This window comes from Bubalus bubalis, chromosome 11, assembly GCF_019923935.1.
Source record: "Bubalus bubalis isolate 160015118507 breed Murrah chromosome 11, NDDB_SH_1, whole genome shotgun sequence".
Classification (NCBI taxonomy): domain Eukaryota; kingdom Metazoa; phylum Chordata; class Mammalia; order Artiodactyla; family Bovidae; genus Bubalus; species Bubalus bubalis.
Genome location: NC_059167.1, coordinates 59,102,462 through 59,128,106, shown reverse-complemented (window position 1 = coordinate 59,128,106; position 25,645 = coordinate 59,102,462). Strand labels below are relative to the sequence as shown.

General features: G+C 40.8%; 1 long non-coding RNA gene across 1 annotated transcript in view; it reads left to right on the top strand.

Moving 5' to 3' along the window:
* Window positions 1-25,645, top strand: part of LOC123328087 — a 126,635-nt gene that overhangs the window by 50,201 nt on the left and 50,789 nt on the right. The gene's annotated exons all lie outside the window — the stretch shown is intronic.

Here is a 25,645-nt window from a genome sequence, read left to right as displayed (position 1 = left end):
AAAATTAACAGTATAATGTGCCAAAGAAAAAGAAATGCAAGAAGGTAAAGTGGTTGTCTGAGGAGGCTTTACAAATAGCTGAGAAGAGAAGAGAAACCAAAGGCAAGGGAGAAAGGGAAAGACATACCCAACTGAATGCAGAGTTCCAGAGAATAGCAAAGAAAAGAAAGCCTTCTTATGTAAACAAGTCAAAGAAATAGAGGAAAACAATAGAATTGGAAAGACTAGAGATCTCTTCAAGGAAATTGGAGATATCAAGGACATTTCATGCAAGGATGGACACAATAAAGGACAGAAATGGTAAGGACCTGATCAAAGCACAAGAGATGAAGAAAAGTGGCAACAACACACAGAAGAAATATACAAAAAAGGTCTTAATGACCTGGATAACCATGATGATGTGATCACTCACCTAGAGCCAGACATCCTGGAGTATGAAGTCAAGTGGGCCTTAGGAAGCATTACTACGGACAGGGCTAGTAGAGATCAAGGAATTCCAGCTGAGGTATTTCAAATCCTAAAAGATGATGCTGTTAAAGTGCTGTACTCAGTATGCCAGGAAATTTGGAATATTCAGCAATGGCCACAGGACTGGATAAGGTCAATTTTCATTGCAATCCCCAAGAAGGACAATGCCAAAGAATGTATGCTGCTGCTACTGCTGCTAAGTCACTTCAGTCGTGTCCGACTCTCTGAGACCCCATAGATGGCAGCCCACTAGGCTCCTCTGTCCCTAGAATTCTCCAGGCAAGAATACTGGAGTGGGTTGCCATTTCCTTCTCCAATGCATGAAAGTGAAAAGTGAAAGTGAAGTCACTCAGTCGTATCTGACTCTTAGTGACCCCATGGACTGCAGGCTACCAGGCTCCTCCATCCATGGGATTTTCTAGGCAAGAGTACTGGAGTGGGTTGCCATTAAAATAGCACTCATTTTGCATGCTAGTAAGACAATGCTCATGGCAAATAGATGGGGAAACAGTGGAAACAGGAGCTGACTTTATTTTTCTGGGCTCCAAAATCACTGCAGATGGTGATTGCAGCCATGAAATTAAAAGACGCTTACTCCTTGGAAGGAAAGTTATGACCAACCTAGACAGCATATTCAAAAGCAGAGACATTACTTTGCCAACAAAGGTCCATCTAGTCAAGGCTATGGTTTTTCCAGTGGTCATGTATGGATGTGGGACTTGGACTGTGAAGAAAGCTGAGCACCGAAGAATTGATGCTTTTGAACTGTGGTGTTGGAGAAGATTCTTGAGAGTCCCTTGGACTGCAAGGAGATCCAACCAGTCCATCTTAAAGGAGATCAGTTCTAGGTGTTCATTGGAAGGACTGATGCTAAAGCTGAAACTCCAATACTTTGGCCACCTGATGCAAAGAGCTGACTCATTTGAAAAGACCCTGATGCTGGGAGGGATTGAGGGCAGGAGGAGAAGGGGACGATAGAAGATGAGATGGTTGGATGGCATCACTGACTCGATGGACATGGGTTTGGGTGAATTCTGGGAGTTGGTGATGGACAGGGAGGCCTGGCGTGTTGCAATTCATGGGGTCACAAAGAGTCGGACACGACTGAGCAACTGAACTGAACTGAAGACAATGCTCAAAATCCTTCAAGCTAAGCTTCAGCGGTACATGAATTGAGAACTTCCAGATGTACAAGCTGGATTTAGAAAATGCAGAGGAGCCAGAGATCAAATTGCCAACATTCATTGGATCATAGAAAAAGCAAAGGAATTCCAGGAAGACATCTACTTCTGCTTTACTGACTATGCTACTGCCTTTGACTGTGTGGATCACAGCAAACTGTGGAAAATTCTTAAAGATATGGGAATATCAGACCACATTACCTGCCTCCTGGAAACCTGTATGCAATTCAAGAAGCAACAGTTAGAACCGGACATGGAACTGATTCAAAACTGGGAAAGGGGTTCCTCAAGACTGTATGTTGTCTGCTTATTTAACTTCTATGCAAAGTCCATCGTGCAAAATGCTGAACTGGATGAATCACAAGCTAGAACCAAGATTGCCAGGAAAAATAACAACAAGCTCTGATATGTAGATGATACCACTCTAATGGCAGAAAGTAAAGAGGAACTAAAGAGCCTCTTAATGAGAGTGAAAGGGGAGAGTGAAAAAGCTGGCTTGAAATTCAATATTCAAAAAACTAGGATCATGGCATCCAGTCGCATCACTTCATGGCAAATAAATGGGAAAAAAGTGGAGACTGTGGCAGAGTTTCTTTTCTTGGGTTCCAAAATCACTGTGGATGGTTACTGCAGTCACAAAATTAAAAGATGTTTGCTTCTTGCAAGGAAAGCTATGACACACCTGGACAGTGTTTTATTTTTTATTTATTTTTTAAAATCTCAGTTTTATTTATTTTTTACTTTACAATATTGTATTGGTTTTGCCATACATTGACATGAATCCGCCACGGGTGTACGTGTGTTTCCCATCCTGAACACCCCTCCTACCTCCCTCCCCATCCCATCCCTCTGGGTCATCCCAGTGCACCAGCCCGAGCACCCTGTATCATGCATCGAACCTGGACTGGCAATTTGTTTCACATGTGATAATTTACATGTTTCAACAGTGTTTTAAAAGGCAGAGATATCTCTTTGCAGACAAAAGTCCACATAGCCAAAGCTATGATTTCTCCAGTAGTCATGTATGGATGTGAGAGTTGGACCATAAAGAAGGCTGAGTGCTGAAGAATTGATGCTTATGAACTGTGGTGTTGAAGACTCTTGAGAGTCCCTTGGACTGCAAAGAGATTAAACCAATCAATACTAAAGGAAATCAACCCTGAATATTCATTCAAAGCACTGATACTGAATCTACAATACTTTGGCCACCTGATGCAAAGAGCTAACTCATTTAAAAAGACCCTGATGTTAGCCAAGATTGAAGGCAGAAGGAGAAAGGGGCAAGAGAGGATGAGAAGGTTTGATGGTATCATCGACACAATGAACATGAGTTAGAGCAAACTCTGGGAGATAATGAAGGACAGGGAAGCCTGGTATGCTGCAGCCCATGGGGTTGCAAATAGTTGAACACAAGTTAGGGACTGAACAACAAAAATGTGCCAAAAGAAAATAATTACCTTGTTCATTGCTGAATAGCATATTATCACACCTGGGAACTGTATTGGTGCATATTTAAAAATGTATTCTTAATACACAGTTTCTAAAACACTGTGTACTCTGAGATTAGAATACTTTCCCTGGAACTTATACTAGGTATAGACAAGTGATTGAATTTTTTTTTTAACAGATACTTTTTTTTAGGGGGGGACTTAGTCTTTAAATTCTAGTTGGCTCTATGTTAGTATCAAAATTTGGTTTCTTGGTGTGTGAACATTTACTTTTTACAGATTTCAAGACTTGCTTCATTTAGCAAATGTAAAATTAGAAAAATAACACAATCACACTTTTAGTAAATACCAAAAACTAGTTATACTACAATTCAATAAACCATTATAAACAATTAGGAATATTTCTTTCAGACTTTTTAACACATATTTCTTTTTATATAGTTTATATATATTTACATATATATGTATATATCCCATATATGCAATGTTGGCCCTGCTCTTTAATATAAAATTATGAATAAGTTTTAGTTGCTTATATAAATTGCCTGGTCCCTGGTGGCTCAGTTATAAAGAATCCTGCAATGCAGGTGATGAGGGTTTGATCCCTGGATCAGGAAGATCCCCTGGAGAAGGAGATACAATCCATTCCAGTATTCTTGCCTGGAGAATCCCATGGACAGAGGAGCCTGGTGGGCTACAGTCCATGGGGTTGCAAAGAGTCGGACACGACTTAGCAGCTAAATAACAGTATTGTCACCAAAACCATTGCTTTAATTATTGTATAACAATTTATCATGTGTATATACTATGATTTATTACATTATTCTCTTCTAACTGGACATTAGTAGTTTTTATTTCCATTTTTACTGTTAAAAATTATAGTATTTAACATATTTAAGGATGTAGCCTTTTCATATTTAATATTTTTCCTTTTTCTTGGAAGTTGAACTGTGGATCAAAAAGCACATGCATTTACATAGCATTTGGTATATGCTGCCATATTGTTCCCCAAAGCATACACACCTGTGTGTGTGGTGGGGGGTGGGTGGGGGGTGGGTGTGTATAACTTGATTAATAGAAAAAGATGCCTTGGTTTAGTTTGTAATTCTGATTTCTTGTGAGTTTCAAGCTTTTCCTAATTGTGTGCCTCTAAGGTTATTTGCTTGTTCAATGCTTTTGTGTTGCTGGTCTCATTTCTAGGAAACTGATTTTTTTGATTAAAGTTGATTTAAGGCAAATAGTTACAATAAAATTAGGTTGTTTATAGCTTTCTAACATTCCTTATATCAATCACCAAAATACAGATTGCAATCTACAGCTATGCTTTTTACATGTAACCACAATATCAATGAGCTTTACCAGGTCTAAATAATGTTTATACTGAATCAGAATAAACCACCTAAAATCCTTCCCTCAAAAAAAGCTTCAGAGGTCCTTGGAAAGAAAGATATCTTTATGAAGCAAAGTGTGATATAATATATGAGTGGCTCAAACAACTTACAGAAAACACTGGGACAAAATAAAAGAAAAAAACAAAAAAAACAAAAGCTTTTCTTAAAAGTAATCAGGTTTTGACAGACTAAAGAAAATCTAAATGCCTTGGCATCTTGTGCTACAAAATCAGTTATCTCTTCCTTCTGTGTAAACTGTACCTTTTCCCCATCAAAAAGTACAGAGAGGGATAAATGGTGAGTCTGGGGGATGGAAAATGACAAATGAGTGGGCTCTGTATTCTGGTGTTTGCTCCCTGTTGGCTTTGACTCATTTATTATGTCCCTCTTGCCTTGATGTGTTAATCAGTCTGCAAAGAGCAGAAATCAATTCTAGCAAAAAAGCAGGACAAGGGAGAAAGAAGATTTCTTGGCAGTTTAGGGGGATATCTCATGGACTCCAAGGGGGGATAGGACTAGACCTCAGTGAGAGACTCAGGCTCGGGGCTCTTTGGGAAGACCTCCTTTTCCCCAATCCCTATCTCAGCTTCTGTCTCAATGCCACCTTTTTTCCTTTCCTTATGGTTCTTCAGTATGGATTCAAAATTCCTAGGAAAGGAACCAGATGGCTAGTTTTAGTAGACTGTCTTGCCCTAATCATGTGCCAGTTGATTACAGCTTATAAGGGTGAAGACTCCAGGGTACAGAGACATGGCATTTTCTGCCATGATTATTTGGGTGTCGAGTGAGTCAGTTGAAGCAATTTCTAGAAAAGAGATGCAGGGCAAAAAATTAAATAGTGTACCTGCTATTCCTGCTCCCCTATTTTCCTTTCTGTCAGCTAACTGCAACTTGAACTTTGCACAAACTCTTGGTTTACTCTAACCTGTCTGTTCCTCCAGTGGGCTAGATGGTAGGACTTCTAACAATATACATGTGTGCTTATGACATGGAATCTTCTTTCTGTACATTTCTCTCTTTATTAATATAAGAAATGTTTTATAAATGCCTATGTATCTATCTTGTATGTGTATAGATAAAGAACTATTTATCTCAATTGTGCCTGTGAGAAATGTCTCAAAAAAAAAAAAGTTCTTTTGTCAAATAAGTTCTAGAAGTAGTTAGCTAAACAAAGATAGGCAATTTCTCTATTGCATGACTTCTCAGAGTTATTAGTGTCCTGCATACCAATAGGGGGAGAAGGCAATGGCACCCCACTCCAGTACTGTTGCCCGGAAAATCCCATGGATGGAGGAGCCTGGTAGGCTGCAGTCCATGAGGTCGCTAAGAGTCAGACATGACTGAGCAACTTCACTTTCACTTTCCACTTTCATGCATTGGAGAAGGAAATGGCAACCCACTCCAGTGTTCTTGCCTGGAGAATCCCATGGACGGAGAAGCCTGGTAGGCTGCAGTCCATGGCGTCGCAAAGAGTCGGACACGACTGAAGCGACTTAGCAGCAGCATACCAATAGGAGAGAGAGAGAGAGAGAACATTAGTTTCCTAAATTTACTGAAATATACAGTGTGTATATAAGAGATGAGGAATATATGTAAATACCTTGCATATTATCTAGAATGCAGTTTGAGAAATGCTGGCTTGGTTTCTAAAATAAATATGGATTTTCCTTTAGAAAAGGGGGGGAACAAAGAATTGGTATTTTATTAATATAAAAAGAGATGCTGATTTGTTAATATAAAAGCTGAAGGGGAGAGGGATTGGAAGAAATGTGTACCTTTGGGAAAAAGTCAACCAGAGGGAACAGACGAGTTCCAGTCCTTAACGTTTTCCATCGACTTGTAAAGACCTCAGGTGAACCGTGAGCGCTACTTCCTCCAGCGTAAAACATTAGATGAGAGTGTCATTTTTCTGGACACCAAGTGTATTTTTCATTCTGTTTGTAATGACTTATGAAACATTGTGTCATGAAATTCAAGCCCTTTTTGAAATATGTTTCTGTGTAAGTTTAGGGTCCAAATATTGTTCAGAAGCAACAGTAGTTTTATCTACTCTTTCAATTGAATTGGTTGTATCGTTATAACTGGTAACTAGATCTTTTGACCTCCTTCTCTCTCTCTTTCTGTGTTTTTACCTGTGTCAAATTCTTTCCTTTCACATCTAAGGAAGGTGCGTTTTTTTGAGGCTACTCCTTTCACAATAAATTCCAGACAAAAATTGAAACTACTGTTTGTAACTTTCGGTGAGGCCAGCTAACAATGGATATATAGGACTTCTAGGAGGAGCCTAGAAGGCTGCACTGCAGTCCATGGGGTTGCTGAGGGTCGGACACGACTGAGAGACTTCACTTTCACTTTTCACTTCCATGCATTGCAGAAGGAAATGGCAACCCACTCCAGTGTTCTTGCCTGGAGAATTGCAGGGAAGGGGGAGCCTGGTGGGCTGCCGTCTATGGGGTCGCACAGAGTCGGACATGACTGAAGTGACTTACCAGCAGCAGCAACAGGAATATTTATCACACCTTAAAAGTTAGCCTAACTTCACATACAATCATTTCTTCAACCACTGTTTATAGTGTACTTATTATGGGCCTGGCTTTGTTCTAGGCACTGGGGCTACATGGAGCAATGAACAAGATTGATGAAACCCTACCCTCACTGAACTTCTGTGGGTGTGTGTGTATAGACTGAGTACAAGTTAACAAGCAAACGGACAACATTGTATCAAATAGCTGAGTGCTAAGAAGGAACATAAAGCAGGATGAAAGATAAGAAAGTGACTAAAGGTGCTATTTGGGTTAGGATGACAGGGAAGGTCTATTTAGTTAACATCTAAGCAGAGACTGGGACTAAGAGAAGGACTCAGTCACAAGGCTAGGTAAAGGAAGAGAGTTGCAGGCATCTGGGAAACAAGTGCAAAGGTCCTGAGGTGGACACTGCTAAGTGTCTCCCAGGAGCAAGAAGAGGCCACAGTGCCAAGAGCCAGGTGACCAAAGGAAAGAGACATGGGAATTGGGGCATGTGTGTGTGTCTTGGGGGTAGGTCTGATCATGAAGAATGCTGAAGGCCATAGGAATCATTTATTCTAAGTGTGACAGGACATACATAATAACTATAAAACATGAAGAACAGTATCATATACATTCTTTTATTACCCTTTCTTCCTTCAATCACTGTGGCCAAAAAGTTCTTACACGAAAGGGAGAAGAAACACATGTACTATCTGGCAAGCAGACTGGGATTAGGGCCACCAGAAAACGGCAGCACTGCAAGTGTGAGCCTCAGTGAATGGGGGCTTCCTAAAGGCGCAGGCACAGCTGCCGCTCGGAGTTCAATTTGTTGTCTATAAATATCACTGTTAATACAACCCATTAACTTGGTGACAGGGTGAAGAAAGGCAAATTGCACCAGGTTGGAACTGCCTAATGATGAGTCAGAACTGCTCTGTTCCTACCTGCACGCCTGCAATGAATGGAGAGCTATTTGTAGGCACAGAGAGGGCTTGCTGGCACAAGCTGGGAAAGAGCATAAGTCAAGTGACACTCAAGACTTACTGGTGTCAGGAGCAGAGAGAACTTTTTCTGTACTCTCAGAAATCCACTTAAGATGTACAATAAGTCCCCTCCATTATTCAGTGAATTAAGGGTCCACTGTTATACATAATTCTATTTCATGAAATGGCCTTAGAAAACATATTTTCCCTGTACTTATCATCATGAAAGCAGCAGTACTAATAATTTATTGAACACTCCGTGCCATGTGTCATGATTAGCAAGTCCATAATCTTCCAAGGCTCAGTTTCTTCAATTATAAAATAGAGCCAATACCATGTTGTATTAGAATGTAAAGGGCCCAGCAAAGAACTTGGCATTCTGAAAGCACTTGAGAAATGCAATAGACCTTGGGAAACAGTAAGTAGGAACTGAGCCTCCTAGAATTATCACTTGAAGATTGGTTGAACTTCAGGGTAGTTTTTATATACTGCTTGTATTTGAAAAGTTGAAATTTGGCTATAAAATGTGTACAGTTCCTCATGCTTCCAACTAAACATTCATTTCTATCCTTCTCATTCCAATAGTCCTGCCCAGTTTTAGGAAGACAGAGAAACTTAAGATTTGCTAAATACCTACAATGGACGAGGAGTTTTACATTATCTCATTTGATCATTTGATTCTCATGACATTGTAAAGTAAGCATTATTATCCTCATCTAAGAGTGGAGAAAGCAAACTCCTGAAAAACTAAGAATTAAGAATTTACCAATGGATAAAGTGCCAGAGATGGAGTTTCAACCTAGATCTGCTTGAATCCCAAACCTGAATTCCTTCCAGGAGCCTGGGTAGTCTCCTGAGAACACATTACCATTAGCAACTACTCAGTGTTACACTAGAAGAATCCTCTGTAAACAAAACATGGGGGTGTAGAGCCAGGGGGTTGACCCTTCTGGCCTAGTCTCTGAATCTCACTGGATTCTGTGAATAATTAGTGTCTCAGAAATGAGGCCAGGTTTGCTGTTGATGATTGAGTATAAATCTGTTCTTGGGCAACACTGGAGAAAGATAATTCTAGCCTGTTTTTTTAAAATCAATTCCCCTTCCTGGCAATCTGGTCCTGAACCCTGCAGTCCTTACAGATGTCCTCATTTTGTGCCTCAATCCCCTTCAGGAGGGAGCCACCACCGCTCCTTAACAGCCCAACCCAGACATGAAGATGATCTTCAGTCCCGCTGTAGACATCTCTTGTATAGAATAAATAGCTCTAGTTCTTTTAAATTTCTCATAAGACCTATTTTCTTAGCCTTTCAAAAATTTTCATAACTCGTGTTTTTTGGACACTTTTCAAACTTTCCTTGCTTAAATTCCTGACTTCAAAATTGGGCATTTAATTCTAATAGAACTCTGAGAAAAATGAACTAAAGGACCTATCCCCTAGTCCAGTAATGTCCATGCTTATGCTGAGCACTATTGAGTTTTTTCCCTCAAGGGAGAAATGCCAACTTTGGAAGAAAGTGTTGAAGTAGGAAATCAGGGATTTTTAACAGTATTTCATAGAGTTACAGATACTGCTAAGGTAATGGTCAACACCTCTACTTACCCTTTTTAATTCTAAGAAGGAACATAAAAATGAGTTATTTATTTTACTAGCATCAAGAACTTACAAGGATGTCAAACAAATGAATCAATTAAATGAACCTTACTACTATTTTTAGCCCAAGAAGAGCAAAATCCTTAGTTAATAAAACAATTTGGGACCCACAGGAAATTAGCAAATAAGCTAAGATAAAGACTGTATAGCACAAGTTTTTTTAAAGTTTTTTAAAAAGTATATAGATTTGGGTTTTTAAATTTTGGGGGAGTTAAAAGGGAATACTTGGAATAAAGGAATAAGCTGCTTATTTACAAAATACCTACATATATTTAGCCACAGGGAAATATGCTTACAGTTTGATATTTGAAGGTTTAGTATTTGATTGGTTTAATTGCTTTGAGGTTATTATCATCATTTCATTAACATTTTCTTTCAGCTTATGGATTAGAAGATCTTTCAAAATTCTTACATGTGATGTTTTGTTGTATCTTTGATCTGTATTTTTTTCCTTTGAAAGTATATTTTCAGTTTCTTGGAGCCAGTGAAAAATAAAATGCAATTTACAGAAATATGTTATCTACCAAACTGGTCATAATAAGCAGACAGATCTGGCTATAGATCCTATCTCCCACACTGACCAGCACTGTGACCTTGAGAAGATGATTAAAACTCTCTGTGCCTTCAATTTTTTTGTGAGCATGAATGTATGTGAAGTTCTTAGTATAGGCTTGGAACATCTAACATCTCAAAAAATAATATTCTTGTATTTGTTCAGTTAATTTGAATTCTAATCCTTCAAAATATTAGTCATCTCACTATTTTAACAATTTTGTAAGAACATGAAATGTCAAATTAACAACCCTTTGAAATACAGTTGAAATATTGCTTCTTACAAAATTGAACTATTTTCTTGCCTTTTTTCTGACTATATCTGAAAAATATTTATTATTTCTTTATGAACCATCATTAACTTGTGACATTTCCTCTCTTAGGACATTTATGTATGCTTTATGCCTGTATATGCTTTTTTGCCAACCAGCATGTCTTGATTTTCATCTATAACATAATCATACCCTAATCCCCTAATCATATGTAGGGGTTCCCAGGTAGCTCAGCTGGTAAAGAATCCACCCGCAACGTAGGAGATCCCGGTTCAATTCCTGGGTCAGGAAGATCCCCTGGAGAAGGGAATGGCTACCACTCCAGTATTCTGGCCTGGAGAATTCCACGGACAGAGGAGCCCGGCAGCCTGCAGTCCATGGCCTCACAAGGAGTCGGACATGATTGAGCAATTTTCACATTTTCGATCATATGTGTGCCTCTTCTTTGCCTGTGGTTCCAGGATAGTTGTTTGTTAAATAAGAACTTCTATTCTCCTGATTTTATACCCATAGAATATAATTTTTTTCTCTCATAGAATTTTTTCTCTGACAATTTTCCTAAGCCAATTGAAAACTTAGGAAACATTGGTATTAAGTTTCTGGCTAATAAAAATGTACAAGTGGACAGTTAATACCAATTTTCCATTTTTCTCTACTAGTGGAAACAAAAATGATCAAACTGTATGGTAAACTGTTTCTTTGGTGGTCAACAGTGAACCAGGATTCCTGGTTCTGGACTTGGCCATGAAACTGATCATGCAGACCCTGGACTCAAGTCAAGTCATTGTCTTTGGACAATGGGGCATTAGCAAGTATAATACAAGTGGAAGCTTGATAAGTGCTATCATACTTGGGTTTGTTTTCTCGGAATACTTGCTCTTGGAACCTAGCTGCCATGTTGTAAAAAAGCCCAAGAAGCCACAAGGACAGGCTTTGGGAGGAAAGGAATGAGGCTTCTGGCCGACAGCCCTAGTTGAGATCCCAGCTTACAGCCAGCATTAACTTGACAGCCTTGCGAGTGAGTCATCTTGGAAGTGGACTATCCTTCTCCAGTGGAACTGCCCCAGCTGAGGCTATATGGAGCAGAGACAAACTGTCCCCAGTGGATCCTGACCAAATTACAGAATTTGGGGCAAATAAGTGATTGCTGTTAAGTTGCTATGTTTCTGGGAGGCTTATCTGTGGCAGTAGATAACCGATCATACAATCATTCTCATTCTAGACTGTAAATATATCATCAAAAGAAATTGGCAGCAAATCGACTCAATGCTCTGTTGATGCTTGACAAATGTAAATCTCTCCCACCAAAGGCATAATTAGATCTTGAGAACAAGCAGGAGCTCAAGGCTTAGGTGAGCAATTGGCACTTTTCCAGTGGGAGCAATAATGTCATCTCTCCTCTTCCTCCTTCCTTTTTCCTTTTCTGACACATATTCATATGAGGGCCACTGACAGTCAACAAGACACACAAAGTTCCTGCACTGATAGGACATGTTTATCCTCCAACCACTTCAATTCTTTCTCAGGATGTCATCACCTTTGATGGATTGAAGTCTGACTTACTTTCTCACTCCTTGCTGCTGCTGCTGCTAAGTTGCTTCAGTCGTGTCCGACTCTGTGCAACCCCATAGACGGCAGCCCACCAGGCTCCCCCGTCCCCAGGATTCTCCAGGCAAGAACACTGGAGAGGGTTGCCATTTCCTTCTCCAATGCATGAAAGTGAAAAGTGAAAGTAAAGCCGCTAGGTCGTGTCCGACTCACAGTGACCCCATGGACTGCAGCCTGCCAGGCTCCTCCGTCCATGGGATTTTCCAGGCAAGAGTACTGGAGAGGGGTGCCGTTGCCTTCTCCCTTCTTACCCCTTACACAGTATTAAAGTGTTGACAAATGACCAAAAAATGGCTGGGCAGCAAGAAAGAGTGTCATTAACCCATTTTCAGAGACAATGACGGACACAGATGAGAAGAATTGAGATCTTACATATGCTACATTCATATTTACCAGGTAATTCATCCACACTTATATTAACTGAGGGTGGAAAAGCTCTGTACTTTCCTCAGTGGGAGGCATGTCTCTCAATGGTCCTGTGACTCCAGACTTCCCTGTGGAATGTTTCCTGGCATCTCCTGGCTGTAAGGCACGGTGCCCTTCCATACTCATCAAGTCTGTGAGGCCTCCCCAGAGACCACACATGCCTTTCTGTGTGAGAGAGTAGGTGGATTTTCATAGCTGGGGCAGGCCTGAACGGAGAAGCAGCTTTTGGCTCAAGCTGAAGAAGAAAATAAAATAGATGGAGATTCTAGTTTCCTCCTATACTGAGCCAATGATGAAAAGGCCTGTTCTGGAAATCCCAAAGAGGAAGGAGTAGAAAAGAGTCCGTTGCACTATACATATTTTATTGACTCCCAAGCAGAGGAATCACCTGTCATTTCATCAGACAATTGAAGATTAAGATGTTTTTCTTTTTAATCTGTAGGGAGACAATGCAATGTAGTACTTGGAAGAATAGATGGGCCCTGGGTCAGACGCCAGGTTCTTAAGTTATCCTGACATACGGACAAATCCCATTACCATATAAGTTGTTTAATATCACTAAACCTCAACTGCCTTAATGTATGAAACAGGGAAAATAATACACACCTCATGAGTTGTTGGGAAGAGCAAATGTGCCTAGTAAATGCTCAATAAATATAACCTGTTAGTATCGGCTACTAGGCCTTTCCCCAAACATTTAGCATTTTCCTTCCATTGACTGAATATGCTCTTAATTCTGCAAAGCACAGATAATCATTCTGACTGTTCTACAGACAAACTTTTTTGGATGCATTCTGCTTGCTCATAAGAAACCTTCAAGTTGCAAGTTTAAAATCTTCTAGCTTTAGAATACCTTTTTTTTAAAATTTTATTTTTAAACTTTACATAATTGTATTAGTTTTGCCAAATATCAAAATGAATCCGCCACAGGTATACATGTGTTCCCCATCCTGAACCCTCCTCCCTCCCCATTCCATCCCTCTGGGTCATCCCAGTGCACCAGCCCCAAGCATCCAGTATCGCGCATCAAAACTGGACTGGCATTTCATCTAAAAATACACATTTTTCAAGCCATATCATGTCTTTTCATTTGTAAACATTGAGATGATCTGTGTAGTCAAAGATCTAAAGCAAAGCATATTCTTACAGTGTAGAAGTGAAGCTTGTGAGGCAGCCTTGAGTCATCTCTGGCTGTGGGAAGATTTTGATCATACATCCTTGTTGGAAAAGTCCACTCTCCAGGGAGCAGTAGGATCACTATGATATAGAGAGTCTTCAAAGAAGTTCTATGTTAAAATCTTTATTGTCAAGCCAGCCAAGTTCGTCTATATGCACAGGCCAGTTTATTGACAGAACTGGACAATTACTGCACTTCCTTTCCCTTCCCATTCTCTTTCTCCCCCCACCCTCCCTCACCCTCTTCCTGTCCCTTCTCTCCCCTCTCTTCTTCTGCCATCATATTCTCCTTCTTCCTCCCCCGACCCCCCGACCCCTACCCCCCACCCCCTCCACCCCCGCTTTCCCCTTCACTCCTCCTCTTATCATGTTAAGCCTTGCATTATTTTCCTTCTTACATACTTGGGGCTGCTAGGGTTTTGTTACCTATAGAACAAGCGACAATGAAAATCATCTCTGTAATCTTTCAACTTTATCCTGTAAAATGGGAACTTGCCCCCTTCTATACTCCTTTCAAATTGTGCTATAAAGACTGAGTTAGAACTTTCTGAAGGTGTTCAGTCCTCCTCCTCCTTTGATAACTGAAGCTTGGGAAATTTGCCCTCGAAGTCCAGACACATGCATATGAGACCCAGGGACTCAGTAACTGGAAAACTGTGTTCTCACTTTATAACCACTTTTTATCAGGTACTTCCATGCCCAGTATCCACACAGTGGGGATTTGCTTGTCAGTTCCCTGATCTTGATGTTTCCCAGTCCTCTTACTTCTAGGAAAGGGCCCAAGTTGGGTGCCAGATAATGGCAGAGTCAGAAATTTCAAGTACTTGTTTTGACCAGAGATACCTAAAGAGTCCAGACTTTTCTGTTTATTCATAAATCTGCCCGAGCAGTCAATGAGCAAAGTCTGGCCTCTCTGACTTGAGAAGAGTCCTGATATTAGCAATGAGTCTGAGTCCTGGAATCTGGAAAAGTGCCATTTGCCTTGACTGAACAGGTGAGAAATGGCCAACTGATAGCTCTAGAAGTGAAGAAGTTTTCATTATTTTCATGATGGCTTATATCAGTATTTAACAGCAAAATGCCATGGTTCGTTTGATGTAAGAAGCATGGTAAAATGACGGCTTTTTTTAACATTGTCTGAGTCCATGAATCACTCCTTCCCAAAGAACTGTGTCTTATTCCTCCCCATGTGCAGCCTTGGAGCTTAGGACAGCATCTTGGGAGCAAGTAGGCACAGAGCAAGTGCTAATTGCCTGAACGAATGTGTGCTCTGTTCAAAGCTTCATCAATTGTCATATACTAAATCATTTTTGTGATTAAGGCTCTTAAATTTGATGTTGACAGAGAATTTAATGCCAGGTAAATCTCTGGGTAACAGATCTAACTTACCTATGCTCTTTCACTCTCCTAGGACCCAGGGTAATTTTGCCCTGGAATGTGGGAATATAAGTTTCTTGGATATCAGAGTTTGAGGGGAGACTCAAATGAAAATCATAAGAGAGGGGTCAAAGGGGCCACATTGGAGTCCTAAGATCAGTACTCAAAGTGGCCTGGGAAAATGCTCTTCCTGTCAATCATGATACCTGTTACAGGGCTGGGAATTTGGTGGAATAGAGAAAAAAAAAAAAGAGAGAGAAAGTAGAAACTTATACTTATGTCCCCTGTGTGACTCTAAGGTTGATCTATGATTGACATCTGTGGAAAGGAAAAGCAAAGAACCAGGACCACAAGAAAAAATTGAGGTGGTTTTCAGTTCCCTCTCGCCGTACTTTCTTTTGTATATTGTCCAGACTTCTCATTGTATAGGTGAGGAAACTGAGGATTACAGTGGCTAAGCAATGTCTCAAAGTTATCTAATCAGCTATAGAGCTGGGCCTAAAATCTGGTTGTCAGCTCTCCAGAACATCCTTGTTTCTATCAGCTTCCTATTCTCTCCCTCAGTCCCATTGTCAGAGACTTCCTCTCCTGGTCCCTCTCACCATTATCATAATAACAATCTGTGGAGAATTTACCACATCCCAGGCACTGTGCACTTTCCATGTATTTTATTATCCTAACAACTTTATAAGGTTGGCACAATTATCATGAAGTTTAGAGAGGTGAAGTAGCTTTCCTCAGCTATTAATAACAGTGAGTTCAAAGCTCATGTTGTTGAACACTGCTCCCCAGCATCTCTGCAAGGGGCTTGATTTGCATATTGTCTCCATTCCTGTGGAATCAACAGGGCTTGCTTTTTTTCTATCAATAATTCATGTTTGAATGTTTATTTGTTTTCTGGGGGCTTCCCCAGTGGCTCAGTGGTAAAGCCTGTGCCTGCAATGCAGGAGACACAGGAGATGTGGGTTCGATCTTTGGGTTGGGAAGATCCCTTGGAATAGGGAATGGCAACCCACTCCAGTATTCTTGCCTGGAGAATTCCATGGACAGAGGAGCCTGGTGGGATACAGTCCATGGGGTCACAAACAGTCAGACACGACTCATCAAGTGATCACACACACATTTGTTTTCTAGGGCTGCCATAACAAAGTACCACAAACTGGGTGGCTTAAATCACAGAAGTTTATTCTTTCACAATTGTAGAGGCTGGAAATTTGAGATCAGAGTGTTAGTACGGTTGGTTTCTTTCCAGGCCTCTTTTCTTGGCTCGCAGACATCCGTCTTATTCCAGTATCTTTGATGGTCTTCCTTCTGTACATGTCTGTGTCCTAATGTCCTTATAAAGACAGCAGTCATATTGGATCAGGGCCCACCCTAAGGACCTCGTTTTAACTGATTACCTCTTTAAAGACCCAGTCTCCAAGTAGTCACATTCTGAAGTATGGGGGATTAGAACTTCAACATGTAAATTTTGAGGGGACACATGTTAGTCTGTGACAGCTGATATGTCCCTTTTGAGATATTTTCATCTTGAAGAAATTCTCTTGGATACAAAAGCCCAAAGCAATAACCTGCAGTGGGTGGTTCCAGCACCAGAACAAATGCAGTATGTGTTCTGTTTAGGAGGAGGAGGGAATAATACAGGTTTTAACTTCACTTCCCATTATATTGGCCAATTTTGACTCATAGATAACTTGCATTTATGAATTATGAATTCTCAGGTCAACTTAAGGGACTTGGATTATCAGAAAAACAATTTACACAGGTAGTGCCTGTTCGTCAGACCCTCGATTGTCAATATGTATTTCTAATAGTCATCCCTTCTGGAAGAATCTGTAACCATCAGAATTTAATGTGATTAACAGCAATTTTCAAATTACAGAGGTATCTTGGGTAAATTCCCAGGGTCAAAGAACAACACGTCCCCAGAGCCATTTACTGTTAGCTTGAGTACTATTTGCTTCGTGTGCAAATAATCACTGGCTCCTGAATGAGGAGAGGCCAATTCCTCTTTCTCAGGAAGGCCCTCAAGTTCTGTTTATAAGTCCTCTTTAGCAGAAAATCCAGACTCAGAGAGCCTGCAGTTACCCTCTGACTTCTCCCTGTAACAAAGTAAAATCAAGGACAGGGTGGGTAAACAGTTCACATGACTGGGCTTCAAGAGCTGCCCACTAACCCAGGGCCCCTGGAATCAGGAGCCAGTGAGGAAGCCTCGGGGCTTCTCCTGGCATGTAATGTGGAGGCACACAGTGGCTCTGTTGTCCCCAGAAGATTGAGGTGCCAGGCTGCTGTGCTGAGAAGAAGCAGCAACCTCTTCCCCTGTCTTCTCTTCCTGCATGTCCCCTCCTCCTTCTTGGCGCCTGAACTTGTTGTTCAGGTCTGGCAGGTTGTGCAGATGGCATGGTATTTTATTGGACCCATCAAACCTGTGTCCAAAAGGTGTTTGTTCAGTGATATCAACACTGACTGATGTTTCTTTTCCCTTACTTCCATTCCCTACCACCCCAAAAGCCCTGGCTTTATTTCCTTTTGAAGAGTACCTCGATTAAGGCTGTTATCTTTAATTTAAACCAATTCAATTTGTCATGATCAGTCACTCAGTTGTGTCTCACTCTTTGTGACCTCATGGACTGTAGCCCGCCAGCCTCCTCTGTCCATGGGATTTTTCAGGCAAGAACACTAGAGTGGGTTACCATTTTCTTCTCCAGGGGATCTTCCCAACCTAGGGATCAAATGTATGTCTCCTGTATTGTAGGCGTATTCTTCACTTGCTGAGCCACTGGGGAAGCCCCAAGATGACTTCAAAAATAAAATTCCCATCCTTGGTATCTAATCCCAACTCTTCTGGAACTCAGTTTGCGACCAGCATGAGTTGCTTGAACTTGCTCACCCTCATGAGTCTTCCTTCTGTAAAATCATCTTGAAATTTCCTTATAGCTCTGTCTCTACCAAGAAATGAACCAAACAGTGTGTGGCTTATCTCCAAACTGAAGACTCTGGGAGACCCAGCAGTCCCTTGTTCCTACTGTTTCTTGGGGACTGTCAGTTGATTCACCCTGTCACTGGGTGAGGTCGGGGGCAGGGGTGCCACTGGCTGTGGGCTCAGCGCTGCCTCCCAGACAATCCTCCTGAGACAAGTCTGGGCTTTTCCCCAAATGCTTGTGAAAGCAAGTCAGAGCCTGAGAGATAGGGTGGTCACAGGACAGGGGAGTGTCCACATTTGTTTTTGATCCCCAGAACACAACAGATGGACTTAGGATAACTTGGGATGTGTAAGTGAACATTCTTGTCAAGAGGCCAAAGAGGACGGTGCCAGAACCACTCTGTGCCAGATTGTGCCACAGGCTGCTGCTTCCCCATGGGGGCTGGGAGGCTGTGGGCTGTGCGCTGCCCCAGCGAGAGGCGGATGTGTACAAAGCTCCAGCATTGCCTCATTTTGTTCACAGCTTGTAGGTACCTCACCTAGCAAAGGACCAGCCATTCTTCCTCCCTTCTCTCTGTTCCTCCTGTCTTTTTTTTTCTCTTTGAAGAAAGCATTCATTTTCTCTTTTCAAAGCCATAACAAAAATGTTTATTGCTGTTTCTAAATAAGAGGGTCAAACCACAGTGAAAAAATTTAATTACTGCTTCATGGAAAATCCTTTCTTCAAAATAGTGATGTGTCTATGCATTTGAACACTGAATAATCTTTGTTGCATCATTGATAACTGTTTAATGTGCATTATTCAGAAAACCCGGAGAGATTAAAAATTTGAATGCTACATATTTTTTCGTATACTTGAGAAAAGTATACGAAAAAATATACTTTCTGTATACTTCCATATACTAGATGTTTTTTTAGCCATTTATGCTGTCACCGATGTACTCCTCATTTGTAAATAACATGAAATATTTGTTCATGGAGGTGGAAGGGCTTTTCACATGATTCATAACCATCTGGTTATATAGCAGGAAATGAGATGTTTGGCAGATTTTTTTCTATCATTTTTTGGCCAGTGCTTCTTTTTTTTTTTCTGAAGAAATTAAACATGTGTTCCATGGCCTATGACCTGTAAGAGGCCTCATACTATTTCTCGGTATAGTCTCTAGGCTAGCAGTACACGTGTTGCTAGGAGCTCAGTGACCACTGAACACAGCTGCCTGGAGTTAATGATTCAGGAGCTACCATCTGTGCTGAGTTCTGAATCCACATTTGCCACGCCAGATACGGCCAGAGGCCAAGGCAGTGCTCAGGCTCACAAACCTACATCCTGCTCATCAGAAAATTTCCCAGGGAGAAGTCCAGATTTCGGAATGTTAAAACTTCAGGTGAGTCATTAGAGTCTCACCTTTGGGGAGTCTGTTGGCCAAGTTAGTCAGCCAGACTATGACACGTCAGCCACTAATATGTAACATGGCAAGCCACAGGGGCCTGACAAATCAGTTAGCTCCAACAACCTCCTTTTTTATATGCAAATCCAAATTTCTCTTTATAGTTGTGCTGAAGAGACTATAATGTGTTCTTGGTAGTTACTGCTACTGCTAAGTCACTTCAGTCGTGTCCGACTCTGTGTGACCCCATACATGGCAGCCCACCAAGCTCCCCTGTCCCTGGGATTCTCCAGGCAAGAACACTGGAGTGGGTTGCCATTTCCTCCTCCAAGGCATGAAAGTGAAAAGTGAAAGTGAAGTCGCTCAGTCGTGTCCGACTCTTAGCGACCCCATGGACTGCAGCCTACCAGGCTCCTCCGTCCCTGGGATTTTCCAGGCAAGAGTACTGGAGTGGGGTGCCATTGCCTTCTCCGTCTTGGTAGTTAAGGTTTTTAAGGATAAGCATTAAAGGCCTCTCATGTGTGGAGCTGAAAGGATTTATCCTTTGCTTTGACTCCTTTTTTACTCATCCTGTGTGAATTTTCTTCTAGAAGCGGCCCATCTTGGATTGGGAAGATCTGGCCTTTGGATTGGTGGGTGAGGAGCAGAGAAGGATATGAGAGATGGCATCTTAATATGCAAGAGAGGCTGGACCATAGATCTAGGCAGGCTGTGCACTGAGCTGTCCACCCAAAAGTGTTGGGTAGGTTCTAGGTAGATGATATCAGGAAGGAAACTAAGGCAAAAAGAAAGAGTTTCAAGGAGAGGATGAGACGCAGACATCCTGGGTAGGGTTCCCCTCTCATAGCACATAGCTGTGGACCCCTTTTCATAGGGTATCTGTGGCTTATGCTGTAGGCAGGGAAGGAAATGTTAAGATCAACAAATTAGCTCAGATGCGTCCCCTCTAACCCCCCAAGATTGCACACAGGTTCAGACCTAGAGCTTGAAACAAAAGATGAATTTTTCAGAATTTTTGAAATATATAATGTGCATATAATAGAGATTGGCCAAGAGAATGCACTAGTCATAGCAACACAAGAGAAGACTCTACACATGGACATCACCAGATGCTGAATACCGAAATCAGATTGATTATATTCTTTGCAGACAAAGATGAGGAAGCTCTATACAGTCAGCAAAAACAAGACTGGAATCTAACTGTGGCTCAGATCATGAACTCCTTATTGCCAAATTCAGACTTAAATTGAAGAAAGTAGGGAAAACCACTAGACCATTGAGGTATGAGCTAAATAAAATCCCTTATGATTATGCAGTGGAAGTGACAAATAGATTCAAGGGATTAGATCTGATAAACAGAGTGCCTGATGAACTATGAATGGAGGTTCATGACATTGTACAGGAGGCAGTGATCAAGACCATCCCCAAGAAAAAGAAATGCAAAAAAGGCAAAATGGTTGAGGAGTCCTTACAAATAGCTGTGAAGAGAAGAGAAGTGAAAAACAAAGAAGAAAAGGAAAGATATTTCCATTTGAATGCAGAGTTCCAAAGAATAGCAAGGAGAAATAAGAAAGCCTTCCTCAATGATCAATGCAAAGAAATAGAGGAAAACAATAGTATGGGAAAGACTAGAGGTCTCTTCAAGAAAATTAGAGATACCAAGGGAACATTTCATGCAAAGATGGGCACAATAAAGGACAGATATGGTATGGATTTTACAGAAACAAAAGATATTAAGAAGAGGTGGCAAGAATACACAGAAAACTATACAAAAAAGATCTTCATGACCCAGATAACCATGATGGTGTGATGACTCACCTAGAGCCATACATCCTAGAATGCAAAGTCAAGTGGACCTTAGGAAGCATCAATATGAACAAAGCAAGTGGAGGTGATGGAATGCCAGTTGAGCTATTTCAAATCCTAAAAGATGATGTTGTGAAAGTTCTGCACTCAATATGCCAGCAAATCTGGAAAACTCAGCAGTGGTCACAGGACTGGAAATGGTCAGTTTTCATTCCAATCCGAAGAAAGGCAATACCAAAGAATGTTCAAACTACTGCACCATTGCACTCACCTAACATGCTAGCAAAGTAATACTCAAAATTCTCCAAGCCAGGCTTCAACAGAACATGAACTGTGAACTTCCAGATGTTCAAGCTGGATTTAGCAAAGGCAGAAGAACCAGAGATCAAATTGCCAGCATCCATTGGATCATGAAAAAAAAGCAAGAGAGTTCCAGAAGAACATCTTCTGCTTTTTTGACTATGCCAAAGACTTTGACTGTGTGAATCACCACAAACTGTGGAAAATTCTGAAAGAGGTGGGAATACCAGACCACCTGACCTGCCTTCTGAGAAATATGTATGCAAGCCAAGAAGTAACAGTTAGAACTGGACATGGAACAACAGACTGGTTCCAGATCAGGAAAGGAGTATGTCAAGGTTGCATATTGTCACTCTGCTTATTTAACTTATATTCAGAGTACATCATGAGAAATGCTGGATTGGATGAAGCATAAGCTGGAATCAAGATTGCCAGGTGACATATCAATAACTTCAGATATGCAGATAACACCACCCTTATGGAAGAGATCGAAGAAGAACTAAAGAGACTCTTGATGAAAGTGAAAGAGGAGAGTGAAAAAGTTGGCTTAAAGGTCAACATTCAGAAAACTAAGATCAGGCATCTGGTCCCATCACTTCATGGCAAATAGATGGGGAAACAATGGAAACAGTGACAGACTTTATATTTTTGGGTTCCAAAATCACTGCAGATGGTGACTGTAGCCATGAAATTAAAAGTCTCTTGCTCCTTGGAAGAAAAGTTATGACCAACCTAGACAGCATATTCAAAAGCAGAGACATTACTTTGCCAACAAAAGTCCATTTAGTCAAAGCTATGGTTTTTCCAGTAGTTGTGTATGGATGTGAGGATTGTACTATAAAGAAAACTGTTGGTTACTAAGTAAGTAAGTAAGTGTTAGTTGCTCTGTTGTGCCTGACACTTTGTAACCCCATGGACTGCAGCCCTCCAGGCTCCTCTGTCCATGAGATTTTCCAGGCAAGGATACTGGAGTGGGTTGCCATTTCTTTCTCCAGGGGATCTTCCCAACCCAGGGATCAAACCCTGGTCTCTTGCGCTGCAGGCAGATCCTTTACCAACTGAGCTACAGGCTTAAGAATTGATGCTTTTGAATTGTGGTGTTGGAGAAGACTCTTGAGAGTCACTTGGACAGCAAGGAGATCCAACCAGTCCATCCTAGAGGAAATCCGTCTGAATAGTCATTGGAAGGACTGATACTGAAACTGAAACTCCAATAGTGTGGCTACCTGATGGGTAGAACTAACTCATTGGAAAAGACCCTGATGCTGGGAAAGATTGAAGGCGGAGAGGAGAATGGGACAACAGAGGTCGAGATGGTTGGATGGCATCACCGACTCAATAGACATGAGTTTGAGTAAACTCCGGGAGTTGGTGATGAACAGAGAGGCCTGGCGTGCTGTAGTCCATGGGGTCGCAAAGAGTCGGACACGACTGAGCGACTGAACTGAACTGGTATTGTGTATATTGTCCAAGTGTATAGTGTGTATTTGTAGTTGTGATGATTTGGCGGGGGGTGTGGGGGGGCTGGAGTAAAACAATTTTTACATAGCAATCCTCTCTGAAGATGGCAGGAAACTGGAAGATTGAGAATAAAAGTCTCCACCAGGGACAATGGACACCATGACCTTCTTGCTGGTCACCTGGTTTTCCTGACTGTAATCCATCCTCCCCACTGCTGCATAAAAGAGTGCCTCAAATGGAGGTCTGCTCACTCTTAGGCTCAAAAAATGTCTGTGCATCTCCCCCTTACAGAATAAAGCCCAACCTCCCTGGAATGGTCTCCAAGTCTCTCCCTGGTCTGGCTGCAGTCCAAGTCTCCAGTCTTGTTTCCCACACATTTGCTCATCCCCACCCAGGATGGGCACACCCTCGACTCACAGGAAGCTGCTCATGGCTCTAGGGCAAGCCCTTTTCCTCCACACCACCAGTGCTTATGTGCATTCATCCACTGATGCCCTGGCCCAACTCTGCTCTTGGAAACCTTACCCTCTCTTGATTCCTTGAGTCACAGTCAACCACTCCCTCATCTACTCTCAGACATTACAGTGGGGCTTCCCTCTGCTTTGTATTAAATCCATCTGTCTGGTGCATTTCCCACACCAGTTTGGTAGGCTAGTGCTTTGAGGGACTATTTGTAACTAATCTTTCATTCTTCACAGTCTTGAAAATAGCAAGTGCTCAATAAGTGTTCAATCTACTGCTTTCCTGTGGTGGACATTAGCCGCTGTCTGTACTGAATCTTTTTTTTATAGGTGTGCATTTATGCCTATGATTATTAACCAATAATTTAGGTTAAAGTAGAGCTACTAGTCTGAGTAAGAAAAGTTATCTGATCACTAGAATATTATTTCTAAAATATAACTATTACTTTTGAGTATCTGCAGTTATCAGATAAAGTGCTGTTTCTTCTTGAATTGATCCTGATGAACAATTTAAAATTAAGATATTGTAATAGCCTTAACAGTGCCCATCTATGTTTCAAATTCAATAAAGTTATTTTTTATAATGACAACTGTAGGGTTTTATTTTTTTAAGTATACTTGATTTACGGTGTTGTTAGTTGCTGGTGTACAGCAAAGGAATTCATATATATGTATGTCTCTCTATATATAGGGGTTCCCGGGTGGTGCTAGTGGTAAAGAGCCCACCTGCCAGAGCAGGAGATGTAAGAGACGCAGGTTTGATCCCTGGGTCAGGAAGATCCCTTGGAGGAGGAAATGACAACCCACTTTAGTATTCTTGTGTGATATGTATTCTTTTTAAGATTATTTTCCATTATAGTTTATTATTACAAGATATTGAATACAGGTCCCTGTGCTATACAGTGGGACCTTGTTATCTGTTTTATATGCAGTAGTTTGTATCTGCTAATCGCAAACTCCTAATTTATCCCTCCCTCCAACCTTTCCCCTTTGGTAACCATAAGTTTGTTTTCTATGTCTGTGAGTCTGTTTTTGTTTTGTATATAAATTCATTTGTATCATTTTTTAGGTTCCACATATAAGTGATATATGATATTTGCATTTGTCTGACGTACTTCACTTAGTATGATCATTTCTAGGTCCATCTATATTGCTCTCTTTTATGGCTGAATTATATATATATACACACACACACATATATACACACACACACATACATACATACATACCATATCTTCTTTGTCCATTTATCTGTTAGTGGACATTTGGGATGCTTCCATGTCTTGGCTACTGTGAATAGTGCTGCTATGAACACTGGGGTGAATCTATCTTTTTGAATTATTATTCTCTGGACACATGACCAGGAGTGGGATTGCTGGATCATATGTTAGCTCTATTTTTAATTTTTTAAGGAACCTTCATACTGTTTTACATAGTGGCTGCACAAATTTACATTCCCACCAACACTGAAGGAGGGTTCCATTTTCTCCACACTCTCTCCAATATTTATTATGTGTAGAAATTCAGTAAAATTATCAGTACCTAAGTGGATACTTCCAAAGTGTTTATCTAACTAAGAGAAGTGTTTTCTTTGAATTTTTATTCCAATTCTATTTATATTATTGTTTTGATTCTCACAGAACAAACTTTAGCCCAGGTTTGTTCCTGTCAAAATTAGTGAAATTGTTGAATCAATTTAGATAGAAATACAAGATTTTATTATACAAGGCAAAATAGAAGAGAATAAGAAAAGTGATAACTTTGGATTTGTTATTTCTTTTTATGCTCAAATTTTCAGGGAATATTGGTTCATTGAGTTAGCAAATATTCCCTGATTACACATTATTAATCATTTGAGAAGATTTCATCAAGACTTGTAGTTTTATGCTAGTTTCAGGTAATAGTGATATTTCTGATAAGTAAAATAAAAAATATACTTTAGAGTTATGATATTAATGATTAGCTATTTATTATTTATCTTTTGTCAATTTAAATTAATAACCAGAGTTTAGTCATTTGCAGAAGCCAGCTTATATGAAATACATAAAAAGCATGTCTATATTTTGTAAGTGCTGGTACATATGTCACTAATAATAACTAACACCTCCTGAATGCTTACTATGTGCCAGTCACTCTTCTAAGTATTTCACATTTATTAACTCACTTAATCTATTGCGGGGGGTGGGTTGCTTCCCTGTGGCTCAGCTGATAAAGAATCTGTCTGCGATGCAGGAGACCTGGGTTGGGAAGATGCCCTGGAGAAGGG